The following is an 18,810-nucleotide window of genomic DNA, read 5'->3' as shown; positions in this document are numbered from 1 at the left end:
GGCTGAGACTGTCTTTGCAGGCGTTTCTTATAGTCCTGTGACTTTTTATAAGGGGGCTCCTATTTAGAGTGGGCGGCCTGGGTGGGAGCCTGCTGCGGCTTAAACTTAGGTCTAGCCAGAGCCAGAACATAGAAGCTAAGAGTCTTAAGCATAGTGCAGGAGTCTTTCAGGACATGCAGTTTTATGTCCATCTGTTTCGCAAACAAAGCCTTACCATCAAACGGGAGGTCCCTCACTGGACTGTCCAGACAGCAGAAGCCATGATGCCCTTCTCATGGACACCGCAGAGGCCATGGACAGCACGGCCATGTCCGCCACATCTGACGCTGCCTGCAGGGTTGCCCTGGCAGCCGCTATACCCTCCTCCACCAGAGGTTGGAACTCCTTCCTGTCACACTCCTGGAGAGAGTCCTCGAACTTGGGCAGAGAGCCCCAATTATTGAACCGAGAGCCTGATGGTTTGCCACCTGTAACTGGAAGCTCAAGGATGAATAAATTTTTCTCCCAAATGAATCCAGCCGCTTTGAATTTTTATTTTTCAGAGAAGGGGCTGGTTGGCCCTGCCATTCCCTGTGGTTGACTGACTTAACCACCAGGGAGTTAGCAGCAGCGTGGATGTATAGGTATTCAGGTACTTTGGCAGGCACAAAATACTTGAGTACCACTCTCTTAGAGAAAGGGGCCAATGAGGCCGGGGTTTGCCACAAGGCATTTGAAATTTTCGCCACCTCTTTGTGGAGTGGCAAGGCCACCTTGCCCAGTACCGAGATGGACAGGACATTAAAAAGGGAGTCGGAGGGCTCCTCCACATCCTCTGTCTGAATGTTGAGGTTTGATGCCATCCTTTTCAATAGCTCCTGGTGGGCTTTAGAGTCCTACTGTGGAACAGAGGGAGGAGGGGCTGTAATCGCCTCATCAGAGGAGGGTGAGGAGGCAGACGCAGTACTTTGCGTGTCCACTGGCAGCAGAGGATCCACCATCTGGTTTTGATGGATTTTGCTGGGTCCACATAGAGAAACATTTTCATTTGGCTAGATAACATTTTCTGATGGAATCCTCTCTGTTATTATTAAGAATGACTTGCACAGTTTCAGAGCAGAAGTATTCCAAGCTTGACACCCATCCAAATACCAAGCCATGAAATAAACAGCCTTTGGGGTTGGGATGCCTGAATCTGCCGTCAATGAGATCTAGAAAGGTCCGAATGCTGATAGCTGGATGGGATGACATTTGAAGGAAGTTTGGAAACCAGAATTGTCTGAGCCATGTGACTTGGCCAATCAAATTGTGTGTATAACCCAAGGTAATAGCGGGATGGGAAGCAAGGCATAGCTGAAGTGATCTGTCCAATGACTCTTTTGTCTTCTAATTGAAAAGATTTGACAAGAAAGGTAAATCCTCATCAGTGTTCCTCCCACGGAAACCATGAAGTGTAGCCTGATTTTTGTCACCTCTTGATGATCTTGATGTTATAACAGCTGCATTGATGGAGCTTGCAAAGAGGTTCTAGTTTGCCCTCATCCATAAGTCCTGAAATTGAGCCCTGTCTTCCTGAAACAACTTGTTCCTAAAGTCCAGGAACTCAAGAGTAATTCAGGAAAGCTTATTGGGCTTGAAAGGCTTGATAGTTTAAGACTCAAAACTAGGCCAGTAAATGTAAGTACACTTTTTTCTCCATAAGATTGAGATGTTTGACCTCCTTATCTGCAAGAGTGGCCTTCTGGTGTTGTCTGGATCTTTCTATGGCTGCCTGGAACACCAAGGAGTTTGGGTGGGTGAACAAGAACTTAGCTCCTTCAGCCAGGACAAAGTACTGCTCCTCTGCCTGCTTTCCAACCAAGGTCCACAGGTTTCACAGGAGCAGCCATGATTCAACCCTCCACTTGCCACCTGCTGACCCAAGATGTATGAAGCCCAGCACCTGTTTGATGCTGAGTCCCAGAGCAGTTGATTTGCTGGCTTAAGTAGCACCAGCAAACCACAGAAACAGGAAGCTGTCCTAACAACTGGGATCCACTGTGCTCTGGACTGTGTGCCTCCTGCTCCCCTGACGCGAGTCCCTGACATCCTGACCTGGCTTGGCTCCTGACCTCTGATGTGTGGTTGATCTCCAGTTGTCTCCTGCCTCTGTCCCCTTGGTATCCTGACCCAGCCTGACACTCAGCTCCTGATTGTGGATGCTGGCTCTGACCATTACGTCTGGATGCCCACAACCAGGCCTTGACACCAGTTCTAGTATGGCTTCATTTACCAGTACAACTGAATTGGAACCAATAGGCTGCAGGATATCTAGGAGCTTATGCTAAGAATCCTGGACCTACTCTAAGGAGACTAAGAGCTCTCTTGCCACTTTCTGTAGCAGCTCTTGAAACTGTCTATGATCATTACGGGGAGACAGAGATGCTGAAGCGACTACATAATTGGGTGATGTCATAAACAGATAGTTAAGGGTTAATAGAACAGGAGTACTTCATGTCTCTTTTGACCGTAAAGGGTTAACAAGTTCAGTGAGCCTGGCTGTCACCTGACCAGAGGACCAGTCAGGGGACAGGACACTTTCAAATCTTCAGGGAGGGAAGTTTTTGTGTGTGCTGTTAGTGTTTGGTTGTTGTTCACTCTGGGGGCTCAGAGGGACCAGACGTGCAACCAGGTTTCTCTCCAATCTCTCTGATACAGTCTCTTATATGTCCAGAATAGTGAGTACTAAGTAGATCAGGCGAGTTAGGCTTATGTTTGTTTTCTTTATTTGCAAATGTGTATTTGGCTGGAAGGAGTTCAAATTTGTATTTTGCTGAAAGAATTTTACTTTGTACTTGTATACTTAGGCTGGGAGGGTAGTCCCAGTGTCTATAGCTGAAAGACCCTGTATCATATTCCATCTTAAATTTACAAAAATAATTTTTACTGGTTTTTTTCTTTCTTTAATTAAAAGCTTTTCTTGTTTAAGAACCCAATTGTTTTTTTATTCTGGTGAGACCCCAGGGGACTGGGTCTGGATCCAGCAGGGAATTGGTGGGGAGAAAGGAGGGAAGGGGGAGAGAAAGGTTAATTTTCTCTCTGTGTTAGGATTACTCTCTCTCTCAGGGAGAGTCTGGGAGGGGGAGAGAGAAGGAAGGGGGAAGGTGGATTTTCCTCTCTGTTTTAAGATTCAAGGAGTTTGAATCACAGTGACCTTCCAGGGTAACCCAGGGAGGGGAAGCCTGGGAGATGCAACAGTGAGGGAAAGGGTTTACTTTCCTTGTGCTAAGATCCAGAGGGACTGGGTCTTGGGGGTCCCCGAGCAAGGTTTTGTGGGGGACCGGAGTGTACCAGGCACTGGAATTCCTGATTGGTGGCAGCGCTACAAGTACTAAGCTGGTAATTGAGCTTAGAGAAATTCATGCTGGTACCCCACCTTTTGGACGATAAGGTTCAGAGTGGGGAATTATACCATGACACGTGACAAGGACAAAACCTGTTGGAACCAGTAGCACCGGGGGATCTGACTTGTCTTCCCCCTCTTGCATTGTGTCAGGGTGTTTAGACTGCAGAGAGGGGAGGTAAGACTCCCTGCTGGAATGGATGGACTTTGGGTAATGTGCATAAGGGTCCTCATGCCAGTATATAAGTAAATAAGGCCAGTAGGAGGGGTCAAAGGCAAGTTCTAGTGGTCTCAAAGACACCGCGTACCACTGGTTCCCAAGGCACTGGGTACTACTGGTCCCAAGGTGAAAGCTCCTGTCTGTGTAGGTGAGACTAGTTCCTGGAGATTCTATCTGGGCTGAATTCCCTAAATGGAGAAGCTGGTTCCACTGGTACATCTGACTCTCTCAAAGATGAAAAGAGGTCAGATATAGCTCCAGCAGTAGTGCCATTGGTTCCATTAAGAGGAAATTGTGGCTAATGGGTGGGACAGGGGATATACTTCTTCCAGAGTCCTGGATTCCAGCAACCATTTGTTATCTCTCTGGTAAGGATCAGTCTCCCATAAACAAGGGAGTGTGTAGGTTCAGGAGGACAACAATATTCTCCAGAATGGTATAGGTCAGTAGCACCTTCAAAGATTGCATCGTCACAATGTGCCACCAGAGAAGGCTCTGGTCCAGAAAAAAGGTGTAGACAGTGGTTCCTTATGGACCATGATGGTACTGCCAGTGAATGAATGTGTCTCTGACCTCATGGTTTTCGACGGTACTTGAAGTGCCTGACACCTCATGTCCTGGTGTTCTAGATGACACCACAGTAGATGCTGAAGTTGATGTGGAGGCTGGTACCAAAGAAGCCTTGCTCCTATGATTCTTCTGAATGTGCCTATGTGGCTTAGGAGAGACTAAGTCCTTATGGCTTGGGCGTGAAGGCTCACCTAACTTGGAAGTGGGTCAGGACAGGATCTCTCCTTTTAACAGCTCTAGGAGGGATCTGCTTTTATGTCTGAGAGTGTGTCCCTTATTCTCAAGAGGGGGGCCAGCCAAAGGGTCCTTTCCTCTGCCCTGGAGTTGGACATAGTAGTAGGGGGCATGCTCCTTGCAAACTCTGTCCAATGTGCAACAGGGGTCTCCCTGGCCTGGATCTGACTGGGATCTCATTGCACACTCCAAAAAGTGCTTCTGAAGTTGAAGTTCTTGCACCTGTCACATTCCACTGGGAAAAGAGCAACAGATACTTTACTTAGCAGAGATCTGAGCTTCAAGGAGGCAGGAAGAGGCAGTGCTGGTGGCTTTTGCTGACTGAAAACAAGTGGGGGCAGGAGTTGCAGTTTTTGAAGACCAGTGTCCTGGGCATAATCTAAGTCCTGAACTGGGAGACAGGGTAGGTTCCCTGGTGAGGGGATTCCAACACTTACTAGGAAATTAAACACACACTAACATATAATCTAATATTTACAGAAGAGAAGGATCCACTCTGGAAAACACTGGAGAATTCTACAGCCATGCAATGGGTAAGGAGGGCCTGAGAGGTGGGTGATCCACCCCACCCTTATACTCTGTGTGGCATGAAGAGAGTGGGCGTGCAGGTGTGGACCAATGGACACTACTTGCAAGAATTTGCTGGTCACCCGATAAGGCCTGTGTACCCACAGTGGATTTCAAATAGGGACCAGCACTTGAAGAATAACCCAGTTTTCATATTGTGCAGTGATACTCAGAATGCGGCTCATGAGCCACAAGTGGCTTTTTAATACATTTCCTTCAGCTCTTTGCAGCACATGATATTTAAAAACTATGAGATTTAATTTTTAACCAAAGTTATTAATCAGTCAGGATGCTTTTACTATGTTATTAACCAAATTAAGTGATCAACTTGCACTATTATTATTTGCTGTGAGAATAGTAATGTGTGGGTGAGTGTGTGGGTGTGCACGCACACCCACACACAAAATATTTCCCTTGTCATATTGTTTATGTGCATGCAACCATCTATGGGTCCAGCTAGTCATTGGCATACAATACCCAATTACTTGTATTTGGATATGAAAAGCTGATCAGTAATTTTAGAGTTTAGAAACTGACAATTCCATGAGAATTCCATGTACAGAAAGCATGGATTCGGGAACATTTGATTAGAGAAGTTGAATCAGAACATAACTTGCACTCAGTCACTATAACATTTAAATTTTGTGATGATATAATTCATGTGGAGGTTACTCCGCAGCTACAGAGCAGAAATCAGATACATGAAGTAGCAGAACATCAAGTGTCTGGAAGAATATGCACCACAAATTGATATGAAACTTAAGTGATTATTTTGGCTTTGATCTTTATATTGTTGATTATTGTCAAACGTACAGGCATGTTATTACACAAAGAAATGGCAATACATACAGTTTTATGTTCAATTTATTTTTAAGTGCATGAAACAGGTTACAGAACATTATTAAAATACTGATTTGGGGGGCTGTATTTTTTACCAACTTTTCATCAAATACAATGAGTATTATCTACATATTGGGTTCATTTGTAAGTTACTGTATATAGGTTATTACCAAAGATTTCCTCCAGTATGTTACAAAAATGAAAACTGCATAAAGACCCCGATATCTTATGACTAGACAGAGCAATGTTAATTCTGCATCACTGCTATATAGCTGAAGCAATGGAGTGGAAATATGTGCAGAAAATTTTGCTTTGATCTAAGGTAATATGCCAACTTTTATTGCTACCCTTTGAAGAAAATGAGAGGTGAATGTGCTGTGAGAAACAGAGAAAAAACATTTGTATGGCTATACTAAGATCACTAATGCAATTAAAATACAGAAGGTTAACTGCAAAACTTTTATTGTCCAAGAAATTATTGTAGGTACATAGTAAGGTTTATACACAAATAGTGAAATAAAAAAGTTGCTTTTATAAAAATTTTAAAAGTATACAATATTTACAGCTTATTAGGTATCATCCATGAAAGTATTTTAATCTTAATTTAGAGCTAAACTATTATATAACATGCAGTACATACAGATATAACTATAACTTTAAAAATACTGTTTTCACACAATGTAATATGAATACTTTCTAAATTAAATTATCTCTCAACTCTCACTATTCTTGCTATCTTTAAGCTTTACAATAAATATCAGGCCAAATTTTCAGTTAGTGTAAGTTTGTGTCAGTTGAGAATCTGGCCCTTATTTCTAAAAGAGGAACATACTATACGCTAGGAATCACATGATAACACTTTCTCCACCTCCATTTTTCTAATGTCAGGAGAAGCTGCATCTGCAAGGCTTCCTATAACTGAACAGTTTTATTTAAATCATGTTTGACCAAAAACCAAAATAAATTCAATCCAATCAATCTTTATCAGCTTGCTACTGCAATGCCTATTAAGACTAGATTTTTAATGTTATTAATCTTCTCTGAAAATGTATTCTCCCTTTTATCTGATTACATAAGGGCCAAGTGATAAATGTGTTTTTTTTCAGCTGATTCAAGATGTTCACATATGGTAGGGACTGCTTAGTCCTAATGGTTATTTTGAAGAGTCTCTAGTGGATTCTGAAGATTTTTTAAAAAAATATTTAGAAGTTCCAGCCTTCATAGACTGTCTGTATTGTTGCAACTAAAACTCTAAGGCAAGGTAGTCAATTATTTTTTGTTAAAAGTTCATATTTCTTAGTCAAGGTTCACACTCCAGAGAAAATAATAAAAACAACAATCATAATAAGTAAATAAAAATATTTTGAGGTCCATTCAAAAGCACCTGGCAGACTGGATTTGGCCCACAGTCCACCTATTGACTGCTCTAAAGATTACCAGAAATGTACAGAATCAATGTACTTTCATAGGTTAAGAGAAGTGTTAAGCATTTTTTAACTTGTAGTTCGATTTTTACTATATCAGTATATACAACTTATACAGTTTGTACCGTTTTTAAATGAGAAGAATAAACACTTATCAACCCAACCATTCTAACCAAAGAGTTTAACAAGTTTCTTTTAGATACCAGCTCTGAAGTTTTTACCAACATTCCTCTGAAAAGGGGCAACACATTATTTGAGACGATAACTAATTACCAGTATCAAGCCAAGGGGCTAGCTTTAAGACGAAACGACTTTATTTAGATCAGTCAATAATTATTCAGTTAATCTTCAGCGTTTATTGAAAAAAAACTGTTAATTATTTAGTTTGGCTTATAGATTAGTTTCCCAAACTCATAATAGAAGTTGGAAGAACAAATACTAAGGATTCATTCTGATTACTTATAAAGAGAATAGTTAACATTCATGCAGTTTTAGTGATTTAATCTCAAATATAAACAAATTTTCCTACTTCTGATAATAGATTTTTCCCCATGGAATAGATCAAGGAATTGAAAGATGAACATTTGAGGTGAAAAACTTCTTGTAAGAGGAATATTTCTGTAGATATCCTCATATACTTCTACTCTAGAATCAATTACTTTTAGATCTGCTGTAGTTGGAGATTACTCTGAAGTAAAATGGCACTGTGGGGTCTGATGTTACAACTCTGTAATTACACTACATATTAAACTTTCATGTAAACTAAGCATAAGGATGGCTTTAACTGCTTCAACTTTCATAAAATCTGGACTCAAGCCATGGACTTTCTGGCACATGAACCACCATAAATAGATAATAAGGATTCTGCAGGCCAAGGTCTGCAGTTACAATGCACAGAACCAAGTGGAATTTAGCTTAAAAAATTTGTTAACAGGCAAGACTGAATAGACACTAGCTTGTTTTCACACAGCTGTATGGGGTCTCTACCTCTACCAAGAGTGAAAAGGTAACAAGAGCTTTCTCACTCAAGTAAACGAAACAATTTTAAATACATGGGGTAAAAGTCACATGTCAACAGAGGCCAGCAGAAGGCCTATGTATCACGGAAGACCCACTTAAGCTGTACTTTGAGGGCATAAAGGGGGATTTCAGCAGTGCATTGACCTTGTGCTGGCCACTATATTAGAATGAATTTTAGTCAGCAGATCGGCTCATTGTAGATGATGAGTTGATGCATTTTTTAAAATGATCACTTTTGGGATTTAAATTCACAATTCCCATCCACAATATTATTTATTTTTGGAATGTCAGTGAAATGTGTACAGCTCCATTTAACAGAATACTCAAGCAGCTCATGGACACTTGTCTTACCTTCCGTATTTATTTTAAACTAGAATCTACAAGTTCAAAGTCAGACGACTGATCAAAGCTCAAACATATGATGGATCAGATGATTTAGCTACAGATATTATAGTAGGTGTAATTACAACTATAGGTTCAAGTTTCACGTATACGTACAACAAAACTAACTCCTACAGTAGAAAGAAAAGGTTGTCATGTGAAGAGGGGATTATAAAACTGATTCCTTTCGATTGCAACACAGAATATTTCCTTGGCAAGTCAGTATTTGAAATGTCCCTGCTAAACTAATGAAAAAATGTGTTAAATTAGGCTATGTGAGGAAATCCAAAAAGTTAATTTTTGGTGGTGAATTTGAAAGCTAGAAATAGACCTACTGTCCAAGTGTGTCAACAGCTAATTTTTAGTTCCTTCAGTGTAGTCCATACAAAGAGAAGAGACTACACAAAAAATGGTCCAGAGGGAAGGGGGTGCCCAGGAGAAACACTACCAATGTATCAGCGACATGGAAGAACTGAGAGCAAGTCTTAATCTTATTGTATCAGGATCTAATATTCCTTCCAAATGTATGTGGAAGGGAATAGGATTTGTGTCAGGTTTTTCAACTGTTGATATAATGAAGATTGTTAAGTATATCAGTAGCAGAAAGAAACAAATGATCCCAGTTTTAAAGTAAGGTAACTTGAAAACAAAGTTAGTCTGAAAATTCGGTGCCTGTTACAGTTACATATAAGATTACTGTAACTTAAAGTTTGTGAAAAATATTTATTTTACTCACTTTGTTTATTTGACAGCACTGCGTATAATCAGTTTCACCTTTAACAGACCTTTATAAACAGCTGAAAAGAAAAGCTCTTACATAAAAGAAATTTTAAATATTCAGGACATGTTAATCAAGTTGTTCTACAGAAACTAGAATTAAAAAAAAGAATCAATTTTTGAAACGATTCAAGTTAAGAGTCCCTTTAAATAGTTCAAAGTTATTCCTCTTCCCTCCAATTTGGAATTTTCTGAGGGTGCTCTCTCCTTCCCCCTCTATTTTCCATCTGACAAGTTACTGAGGACTTGAGTGGGGTGAAGTGAAGTTCCTGCTCATCAGGCATCTCCTCCCCAATACTCTGCAGTCAAAGATTGAGAAAGAAGATAGGTCTGAAACCTGTCCCAGAATTACAGGCTGAGCAGCTGCAGAACTGAAGCTTCTGTTCTGCATGTTGAGCACTAGGGATATGTCTACACAGCAATGTAAGCCCATGTAAGTAATGTAAGCCTTCTTGCATCCACACCCCAAACACATAGGGCTTGAACCAAGGGCCCAAGCACCCTGCAGGGTTGGAGGGTCTGAGCCCGAATTAAGCTGGGACTGTGTCCATTGCTTTCCCGTGTGCATGCAGCCCATCTTGACTCAGGTTCCGTAAGTCCTCCAGATGTATTCCAGAGTTCCTTGAAGCAACATCCTTAGCCCTCTTAATATCTGCTCAACTCTTTGGCCCCCTCTGGGACTGCATGTACAAGGGCACCTGGGCAGCAAGCACTGTCAGAGTGGCAAGTGGGAGCCAGCCCCAAAAATTTCCCTGCAGTGGTGGCTTGAGCTTCAGCTCCTCCTCCCTGCTGTGCAGAGCTTGCCTGAAGCAGGGAGCAGAGCTGACAGGGAGCTCCTGGCTGCCAGGATGAGAAAGTTACTCACCTTGTGCAGTAATGTAGGTTCTTTGAGATGTGGGTGCTCCGCTTTAGATGTTCATGCACCCCTGTGCTCGTAATCAGAGATTTGTGGTAGCAGTGGCTGGTCGGGTTGCACATGCGCAGTCCCTGTGTTGCACTACCTCAGGCAGTTAACTGGCACTGTGTGACCAACACCCCTTCTGTTCCTTCTCTACTGCAGAGATTAAGTGATAAACTCCTAAATAGAGGGGAGGAGGAGGGTAGTGGAGTACCCACAGGGACACACATCTCGAAGAATCTATGTTACTGCACAAGGTAAGTAACTTTCTCTTCTTCTTTGAGTCCTGTCTCTATGGGTGCTCCACTTTAGATGGCTTCAGAGCAGTACCCTACGGTGGAAGGTGGCGGCTTTGGAGTTAAGGTCAAGACAGAAGACAGTACAGCGAGTCTGAAAGAGGAATCAAATGTTGCCTGTTGCTCTAATGCATAATGCTGTGTAAACATATGGGCTGAGGCCCAGGTTGCAGCTCTACAGATGTCCGTGATGAGTACGTTGTTAAGGAAAGCAACGGAGGTCGATAGGGCTCTGGTGGAACGTGTGCAAATCCCTGTAGGAGATTGTTGGTCACACTGACGGTAGCATAGTTTTATGCAATTGGAGATCCACTTGGAGAGCCTCTATTTGGATATGGCAATCCCTTTGTATTGTTCAATCATGGAGACAGTTCAGATGATTTATGAAATGGCCTTGTTCTGTCAGTGTAAAAGGCAATTGCCCTCCATGCATCAAGAGTATGACTTATGGACTGCCTTCTATCCTCATAAGGCTTGGGATAGAATATCGGTAGGTGAATGGGTTGGTTGAGATGGAAGGCTAAGATGACCCTAGGTGAAAACTTAGGGCGCAGTCTCAGGGATACACTATGTTTTTTAAAGATAAAGTATGGGGGGGGGGGGTCTGCCATGAGAGCACCCAACTCTCCTACATGTCTGGCAGATGTAATAGCCACTAGAAACACCACCTTCATGGAAAGGAAGTAGTGAGCATGTAGCCATGGTTCAAATGGGTAACTGGTGAGGGCCCAAAGGACTAGGCTGAGATCCCATGGTATAGTAGGATCATGTAGTTCTGGGTAGATGCTAATAAGGCTTCTGAGTAAACATTTGTGAGCAGGTGAGAGGCTTGACGTTTTAACTTCTAAGAGTAAGAAGGCTAAAATGGATGCCATCTGTTTTTGTTGGCCCCAGGCATCGAATTGCCACCACTTGTGTAGGTACATGCAGCAGGTAGTTGCTCTACGATTATTTAATAATATGTTTTGTACATCTTCCAAGCAGGTCATCTCAGGATCCCTTGGACCATGGAGGAGCCACACTCTGATATGGAGTCTTTGCAGATTTGGATGGAGGATGTAACCTGTATCCTGGGACAGCAGACAAGGCAGAAGCTTGAGTGTGTGTGGTGGACACACCGCCATCTTGAAAACGTAAGGATACCAGATTTGTCGGGACCATGCAGGGGCTATTGGGATTACGATGGCTCTGTCCTGTGTGATCTTGTGGATCACTCAAGCCAGAGCAGGGGTGGGAGGGAAGGCATATAGGAGAGGAGCGTTTCACTCGATGAGAAAGGCATCGCCTAGAGAATGTGTGCCAAGACCTGCCCTGGAGCAAAACCAGAGGCATTTGGTATTTCATGCGGTTGCAAAGAGGTCAGTTGTTGGGAACCCCCACTGTTGACAACTGCGTGCTCCTACACATATGCCAAGTTCCCACTTGTGGTTCTGAGAAAAGTGCCTGCTTAGAGTATCTGCCATGATGTTCTGGCATCCAAGTAGGTATGATGCTGTGATGTAAATATTGTGCCTGATGCACCATTGCCAGAGTCTCATGGTTTCCATGCATAGGGAGTGTGATCGTGCTCCGCCTTGTCTGCTTATGTAAAACATACAAGCTATGTTGACCGTAAGGATCAAATGGCTGTGTCTTTGGTGATCAACAAGAAGTGGGAACAGGCATTGCGAACAGCTTGCAGTTCCAACAGATTTATGTGGAGAAGGAATTCTGCAGGGGATCAGCAGTCCTGGATGGAATGCAGGTGTGCCCCTCAGCTCAAGAGTGAAGCATGTGTTGTGATGATCAGTGTTGGTGTCTTCTGAACCAACATTGTCTGGTTTTGTCCACCAGAGTAAGGAGTCTTATTTTGTCTGGCATCGTGAAACGTTTGTTTATGCTGTGTCTATGTGGGAGAGTTTATACAGAGTCACGCTTGCAGGCAACATGAGTAATCTTGCACATCTGACGACGAAGGTCATGGCAGCCATGTGGCCAAGAAGTTGCAGGCAAGTCCTGCCAGATATCTGTGGACTGTTTCGTGTCGTGGATATGAGGTTGATTAGAGTGAGAAAGCATTGCCTTGATAGAGAGGCTATGGTCTTGGGAGAATTGAGATGGGCCCCAATGAACTCCAACTCTTGTACTGGTGTTAGAGTGGACTTTTGTGCATTTATTTGGAGACCTAATCTCGTGAAGAGGGTCACTGTCTATTTTGTGGCTCGTAATGCTGCTTGCCATGTTGGTGTTTTCAGTACAAACTCGTCCGAGAATATCATGATTCCGTTTCTGCGGAGGTGTTAAAACATTCGAAAAAACTCGAGGGGCAGTGGGTAGGCCAAAAAGAAGAACCTTGTATTGGAAATGTTCCTGTCCAATATTAAAATCGTAGAAACCTCCAATGTGAGGGATGGATTGTTATATGAAAATACCCATCCTGGAGGTCGAGGGCCAAGAGCCAATCCTCACTTTCTAGTGCTGGAATTATGGTACCTAGGGTGACCATTTTGAAGCACTGTCTCTTCACGAACTTGTTGAGTTACCGTAGATTGAATATGGGTCTCCACTTGCCCAACTTTTTCTTTGTGAGAAAATAGTGGGAATAAAAATCCCCTCCCTCCATCTCTTGCTGGAACGGGTTCTACTACTCCTAGATGTACGAGATGGATTACCTCCTGACACAGTAGATACTCATGAGAGGGGTCCCTGAAGAGGGATGGGAGGAAGGATGGGTAGAGGTTTTGAAAAAAAGGGGATGAAGTAAGCATTTCGTATGATTTCTAGCACCCATCTGTCAGATGTGATGGTTTTCCAGATTGGATAAAACGGAACTAGGCAATCTCTGAAAAGTCAGGAGAGAGTAGACATCTTCAGCACATAAAGACGTGGAATTCTCGGGCCCTCAACCAAAGCTTCAAATTTGTTGCCTGGATGTCGATGGCTGCAACACGGCTGCTGGAAGAATAGGCTGTCATCTCCTCAATGGCCTCTGTGACTCGTACTGCCAATGTTGTTGTGAATATGGAGTGTGGCTGTAATGCTGAGAGGCATAGTAACTCCTCTGTCTTTTCGTGGGTCTAGATGTATAAATCCCCAGAGATTGGAGTGTTGCCTGTGAATCTTTGAGCATATGGAGAGTCATTCATCTTTGCGGTAAAGACTTTGGACACCTTGAATGGCAAGTCTTCAACCGTGGATGGCACTCCCTAGGGAAGCGAAGAGATGGAGTCATGAGGCTCTTCTCATTGCCACTGTGGTCGCCAACCACTGATCTTGCAGCTGTGTCTGCAGAGTCCCGTGCAGCTTGGAGGGCTGTTCTAGAGATGAGTTGTCCCTCTGATACAACTGCTGTAAACTGTTCTTTTTTTCTTCAGAAATAAAGTCAATAAATTCAGAAAACTTTGTGTAGTAGCTGTAATCATACTTTGCCAGCAAGGCCTCATAATTGGCTATCTGGAGATGTAGTGTAGCCAAAGAGTAAGCCTTGCAGCTGAAAAGATCAAGCCTTTTCCAGTCCTTATCATAAAGTGTGCTCATCAGCTGCTGTTGTCTGTCATGTTCACGAAACGCACCAACAACCAGTGAATTGAGTTCTGGATGGGAGAAGAGCAAGTCTGTGCCCTTCACTGGCACATAATATTTTTTGTCAGACTTCTTGCAGGTTGGAGGAGCAGTTGCAGGGGTCTGACAAATGGTCTTAGACAGGTTGCATTATCGCATCGTTCATAGGTAAAGCAATTAAGGAAGAAGAGGATGTATTCAAGATGTCCACTAGTTTGTGCTGTGTCACCTGGACCTCTTCCAGAGAGATGTCCAGTGAACTCGCTATCCTTTTAAATAGGTCCTGGGATTGTTTGAAATCATCCCCCATATTATGGGGAAGAGGCATGACGGTGGAGGCACAACTCTTTCTGGTGGCCACTCTCATTTTTTCCTAAAATATTTAATTAACTTTAGGAAAAACAAATAAATACACACATATACAAGTCCAAATCATTGTAATTTATTTATTGCTAGCTAGTATGTCTGTTGTGAAAAGTGATCATTAATGATCTGGAGGATGGCGTGGACTGCATCCTCAGCAAGTTTGCAGATGACACTAAACTGGGAGGAATGGTAGATATGCTGGAGGGTAGGGATAGCATACAGAGGGACCTAGATAAATTAAGAGGATTGGGCCAAAAGAAATCTGATGAGGTTTAACAAGGACAAGTGCAGAGTCCTGCACTTAGGACAGAAGAATCCCATGCACGGCTGCAGACTAGGAACCGAATGGCTAGGCAGCAGTTCTGCGGAAAATGACCTAGGGGTTACAGTGGAAGAGAAGCTGGATATGAGTCAGCAGTGTGCCCTTATTGCCAAGAAGGCTAGCAGCATTTTGGGCTGTATAAGTAGGGGCATTGCCAGCAAATCGAGGGATGTGATCATTCCCTTCTATTCAACATTGGTGAGGCCTCATTTGGAGTACTGTCCCCAGTTTTGGGCCCCATGCTACACGAAGGATATGAAAAAACTGGAAAGAGTTCAACAGAGGGCAACAAAAATGATTAGGGGGTTGGAGACCATGACTTATGAGGAGAGGCTGAGGGAACTGGAATTGTTTAATCTGCAGAAGAATGGGGGGAGGGGGATAGAGGATTTGATAGCTGCTTTCAACTACCTGAAAGGGGGTTCCAAAGAGGATGGATCAGACTGTTCTCAGTGGTACCAGATGACAGAACAAGGAGTAATGGTCTCAAGTTTCAGTGGGGGAGGTTTAGGTTGGATATTAGGAAAAACTTTTTCACTAGGAGGGTGGTGAAGCACTGAATGAGTTACCTAGGGAGGTGGTGGAATCTCCTTTCTTAGAGGTTTTTACGGTCAGGCCTGACAGCCTTGGCTGGGATGATTTAGTTGGGGATTGGTCCTGCTTTGAGCAGGGAGTTGGACTAGATGACCTCCTGAGGTCCCTTCCAACCCTGATATTCTATGATTCTATGATATTAACAAACATACAAGTATCATTTTTCAAAGCAGACTTACTCAGCCCTGGGGACGAAATTAAGCCCTGGAGGACGGTCGGGGGGGGAGCAAGTTGGGGCCAGGTGAGATGGGGGATGGATGGCTTAGGGAGGCAGTGTGGGGCTGGAGCCAGAAGCCCTGCAACCAGAGCTGAATGTCCTGGGGCCTGAGGACAGGGCCCAGGGAAAGAGCCTGAAACCATGTGGCTGGAGCAGGCCTGTCGCCACGCAGCCAGAGCCCAGAACTGAATTCCAAAATCCTGTGGACAGAGCCTCCTGCCCCACCACCCCAGCACTGAAGCTCAAAGCCTGAGCCCTACCGCTCCTGGGAAGGTGGGGACCTCACCAGCTGCCTTCTCTTACAGCATTGTGCCTCAGCTGACTCCAGATGGTGGCCCCAGCAACTAAACACCAAGGTAGTGAATCTAAGAGAAACCGGGAAGGGAAGGTGGAGGGCATGCTACTTTGCACTCCCCCCCCAATCACAGCCCAGGAGGCTGTAGCCACAAGAGAAGCCCCTAGCGATTGCATGCAGCCATGGTGGCTGCATTTGAGAAACACTGCCATAGGAGGCCAGGGGAAGACTATATGAAAGTGGTCCCCTGCCTAATCTGCCATTGACCATCAAATAGCTAAAAAAAAAAAAATTAATTAAAGGTTGTCCTCTCAGAGAAAGAAAAAAAAAAAATCAGAGAAGGGAGAATTGCAGAAGCCTTTTAAATGTTCCAAAAATCACTGCAACTCAGCAAATGAATTTAAGGCTCTTAAAATACAGGTCACATATTCACTAAAAAAGAACTGATTGCCGAACACAGTAATGCGTTTCATGGATAAGAGATATTATATACAGAAAGGGGGGGGGCGCGCAACGGACACAAAAGCAACTACTCTAAAGATGCAGCAGTTTAAAAACATATTTAAGTGTATTTAACAGCTACAATAAAGGCCGAAGAGATTAGCTGGGGCTTAATGGCTGGTTAGATATTAATCCCTAGAAACCACCCAGTGCCTCACAATCCTTACTAGTTATCACGCACACACACCACCATTGTAGTCTGGATAAGCATACTGAGATTTCTGCTTATCTCAAGTACTTTGGTCTGAAAAATTAGGGTTGCAAGCCTCATTTTAACAAGTGACTTCCTAATTTTGGCCATGACAAAAATACCATATCAGGTTCTTTCTATTTCCACTTCCAAAGTGAGCGCAGCAATTGAACAAAACCAGAGAGACAGAGAGAGAGAGACAGAGAGAGAGAGAGTATATATATATACAAAAATAATTTTTTTCTGAGTTTTGGTACAATTTGGTCAATTTGTTTTACCTAAGGTGAGATTCACCCATCCTTAATTACAACCCAGAATGCTACCACATCTCAAGAGCAATACTTCAAGTCTTTTTCCTGATCATAGACTTTAAGGTCAGAAGGGACCATTATGATCATCTAATCTGACCTCCTCCACAATGCAGACCACAGAATCACCTGCCATGTTCATGTCCCATGAAGATTCCAGCGGGTGGGATTATACATGAACTACTTCGGATGACCATGTACAAAGCTATAAAGCTAATATATTAATGATGCAATAGTAAGTTTTAATGTATTAAAAGTATATTAAAATATGCTCAGTGAATGAAATGTCAAAATACACATGCAAGTGAAAAAGAACAGTTTACAAACAAGGACAGATTTTCTAAGCAGGTATGATAACAGAAAAAGCTATTTACTAAATGGTACTATATACAATAAAAATACACAAATGTAATTCAAACAAAAATCAACTGATCATACTAAAACAAAAAAAATAGCAACGTGCAAAACTAACAAAGAATCACTATTTCCCTTAGATTAAAACAATCACAATTCAATGAACATTAGAAATATATTTATACTGCTATGTAACATTACAGATAAAGACATGAGTATAAATCACTCTTTGGTCCCTGTGTTTGTACATTAAAACTGGTTTAACTACTGTCATCTGTTGCTGTAAACAACTGAGGAGTATGCCCAAAATTACATTGCTAACTATGGTATATAGAGATCAGTTCAACAAACATAAGAAGATTATCACCAAAAATTTAAAAGATTTCAAATATTTTCTTCATATAATACATCTGTTCTAGCTATCCGAAAACAGAATAATTCTTCCTTTTTTTTTTTAAATAGTGATGCATAGCTAATAATCAAATATAGCTGGTATTTAAATCTTGAAAAACCAACAGAGCTTCTATCTTAAAGTTACAAGAAAGTGGTTGAAGTTTCTTCACATCAATCATCATATTCAGTCATTTTTTTCCAAAGACCAGAATTGTGTAGATATGTTGCACTTCTACGCTACAGTGAAAATAGTGAACAACAACATCAAGCGTATTCATTTAGTGTCATTCATATAAAAGATGCCTTTGTCTTGAAATACTGCACAGTACTATTACAATAAAATAACACTGTCCCAAGAAATTTACTCAGAGGTTGGGTGAATTACTAGCGTGCGTAAATTCTAGAATACATTTTTCACAAGATGGATTATAAAAAGACAATTACCAATTATTACATGTATACGTTTCATTTTGACTACAGCCATTTTTGATAATAAGGGTCAAAGAGTGCAACAGCCATCCAACTCCCAAAAGCAGTCATTGGAATAAAACTTCAGAGCTGAAACAGATCTATTTCTTTCAAGTAGCCTTATGCCTTTAAGACGTTTTCCCTGCTGGTAACTGCTTGTTCATTGAAATGTTGTATTTTAATATGGAAAGGTAATAAGTTAATACTGTACTTTGTGACAAGCTATTCATCCTCATGTTCCCTCCCCCCCCCCACACACACAGAGGAAAGCAGTTAACAAGAATTCTCTCTCAGAGCAGATAATTTTGTCCTGTTGACGTCTGGTGAGCCACTTCAACATTATATTGAATGGTCTGACTGCCTACTGTTGCTAAGCATTAATACCATATAGACATATAGTACGTATAGACAACTGAGCAACTCAGACCATATTTTAGAGAGTGACAATTCTGTATGCAACGTATTTATTTTTTAAACTTAATACACGCTTGAGCTAAAGATCATTCAACAGCTGGTCCTAATATTGCAGAGGTTTCCTTCATATGAAAAATACTGACCTATATCATAAGGAGTCACACATTAGCAAACACTTCACTAGCATCTCAATTGAGGTGAGAAGCACAGTTCATCACCAGTGAAATCTGAATTTTCATTCAAACTTCTGAACTTAGTAA

Source organism: Gopherus flavomarginatus, chromosome 2, assembly GCF_025201925.1.
Source record: "Gopherus flavomarginatus isolate rGopFla2 chromosome 2, rGopFla2.mat.asm, whole genome shotgun sequence".
NCBI lineage: Eukaryota > Metazoa > Chordata > Testudines > Testudinidae > Gopherus > Gopherus flavomarginatus.
This window is presented reverse-complemented; position numbering follows the sequence as displayed.